The sequence below is a fragment of the Monopterus albus genome, unplaced genomic scaffold (assembly GCF_001952655.1).
Source record: "Monopterus albus unplaced genomic scaffold, M_albus_1.0 scaffold4.1, whole genome shotgun sequence".
Lineage (NCBI taxonomy): Eukaryota > Metazoa > Chordata > Actinopteri > Synbranchiformes > Synbranchidae > Monopterus > Monopterus albus.
The window spans coordinates 4,775,629-4,778,712 of NW_018127884.1; positions in this window are offsets into that span (position 1 = coordinate 4,775,629).

The window sequence follows — 3,084 nt, forward strand, 5'->3', positions numbered from 1 at the left end:
CAGTCAAATGTTTTACCTCAAACTGGTAGCCAATCAGAAGCCCTATGTCACTCACTGCAAGACAATGAAACAGCTTCTATACAAATGACACCATATATGCATTTAATTCACAAAAAGCTGCCAAGTATTTGAATTGGTTGATCTACTTTGTAGTAAGATCACCCTTGGTGCAGAGTAAGTGGAACTTTAAGACAGTTAGACAAAAAAAATACAGTGTCTCAGGTTGTAGAGAACAAATATATAGTGCATGTGAATGTGTGTACCCCCCTACTGCTTATCTCCTGATACTACAAGGTGCATAATATGTTTGTCAGAGAATGTTACTATAATTTATCAATGCTTCTGTTTTTAAAACCATGGGTTCCAAAGGTGTGTACCTACTTTTACTCACATATAGACAGATAAAGAAATACCATAATGTCCAGGTGCAGACAAGGTTCATTATAGAAAGGGGCATAGCTGTTCCCTCAAGAGACATTTCACAGAAAGTTGCTAAATAATACAAAACTACAGCTTGGAAAAATCCAGAACTGAATCAAAAATACAGTGATACAGTCAATTAAATAGCATCATAGTGAGTTTTTCATGGAAAGTCTAAACCTTCCAACAATATTCAGTGGTGTTCATCTGGTCTCTTTGAACTAATTACTGGGCTGTTGGTCTCTGGCCATCTTCTAATCCCCCTTATGTAACAATATTAGATAATGTATTGTAAAGCATCCTGCCTCTCAGTTACTTTCTGCATCACGAGAAAACTAATTACAGTGAATGAGCCTTTTAGTACTACTGAGCAGACTTACAGGCCCTTTACCAGAGGCTCTAAATTAGTCTCCAACAGTTCCACATGGTGTAAAAAACTGCTGAAAACTAAGAAGTTTTGAGCAACAGATTCCAGCTATATACACACTATGATTAGAGTAATCGTCATGTTGTCATTTGAGTACCTTGCCAAGGCATTTTAATAATGGACATCCAAAATCCAGTGATTTTCACAAAGCTTCCAGTCTGGGAGCAAAGTTTAGATTTGTCTTTGCATCTTCAAATGGAACATTAAATTTACATTGAGGCTCATGGTATTGCAAACATGCAGTGAAGTATCTATCACCAAAGGACTACCACCTGCTGCTCTCCATTAGAACACTAATCCAACCTAACATTTAAATATCTGGCCAGTAGCTGTGGAGGGATTACAAGACCTTTTGTTTCACCTGTCACTGTCATTATGTTGTTGGGAAAAGCTTCTGGCCAGCATCATCAGTATTACAAGAGAAGGTCAGTAATTAAATTTTCCACACACACTCGATAATTCCTGTCATCCAGATGGTAAATAATTTACTGTAGAATAACAGCAGTCAAGGGACCCGCCCTATTAAATGTGCTGTACAGTAAAGCGGGAACATGCTTCAAGTGATCTTATAATGTAACAACTGAGTCTGCTTGTTCTACCACAGTGAGTACAACAGGAATAAAATGACCCCAGGATGGGGCTGATGATATACTGCACTGGGTAGCATGTACAAATTTGTCCAAGATGTTTCCATATCATATGTATGATTGTAGCTATCCTTTTAATATATTTGGTACCCTTACGCCATTGCCAACGCTGCAAAAGGACTGCTATGATTTTTGCATTATTCTAATGAAAATCTTATTTTTGTCAGGTATCTAATTTGCTTGATTAGTTTAGCAGATATCTGGTTATGCCAAGGTATTAGATTTATTAACACTTTCTTAGATAAACGGGTCCTTCAGCAAGTTTTAGGGGAATCTGCAGGTGAGATTTTAACACATGATGCAGCAGAGGGCAACATATCATGACTTTTAGTCTCTAGTATGGGTCAAGCGCCAATAACACAGGATCCCATTTCCTATAAAACAATTAGATTCTTTGTTTCAAGAGAACCCCATTCCTCTAAATGCCCTTTTTTTTTAAAACCAGTTTGAAGAGGATTTTGGCTTTCTGTTATTAAAGTCACAAGCTCAAATCAAAATGACACTGGTGACATAGTAAAGGTTTAAAAGAAATTCTTAAAGGATAAGGCTGGTCACTTTCTATATTAATAGTATTTTCATACAGAGACTAAAACCGACAATGAATTGCCTCTACTCATGGCTAATGTCAAGTCCTGGATTAGCTTGTTCATATGTGTGACAGACCTCTGTTGTTGTTCAAAAATGAATAAAAACACATCAGGGAAACACACCGCTCCACTGGGTGACACGCTTTTTGTAATGAAAACCCAGACTCGACTATGCTGCCCCAAAGTCTCAGAGTGGCCGTAATATTGTGAAGTTAGCATGAGTTATAGTCAGCTGCACATGCGTGGGATCCTGCACGAGCTCTCATATTTGTTTAGGTCTGTGGCACGGATGAACAAACTATTCCAGGACTGACTGACTGATTGACATTAAGCAATTCATTGTCAGTTTAGTCTCTGTATGAAGATTTCTGAAAATACTGTTCATATAAAAATGAACAGCCTTATCTTTAAAGGTAGAAGTAAAAATGATCTGTCACACCAGGCCTAACCTTGTAATATGTATGCCCCCCGGGAAAACTATTCTCACTTTAGTCCTGATAAACTAAAGCAGATAGTATTTCTAATACCATTTCATTCCGTGGTTATTTATTTGTTTATTTTTCCTCCGAGTCTGATTTTACAGCCTACACCATTCTCTGTTGATTTCCAAATCAAACATTTTTTTCAAACTCTTCTTTAAAACTGCCTAGTGACAGCAGTAGTGATTTAGTCAATATTCTTAAATAATGATGGTTCTCCTTTTTTTTTTATCCACATAGTTACAAAATATGGTCCTCATTAACCACCTGGAAAAAAAAAGCTCTTCTCACTGGTGTTTTGATTAACCCAACCACTAACAAGATAGCACAACAGCAAGAACATGTTTATTTGGTTAAATCTGACAGATGTGTTTAACGCTTCCAGAATAGCTTTTGAGTCTGGGGAGCTGGCAGGAAGCAAAGGAGTAATTTGCAATGTCCTCATTAGGTAGCCCTAACAAATCTGAATGATTGGGAGAGGTCTGTAGAGGCCATTCGAGGCATCTGAGAAAAAAACTTACCAG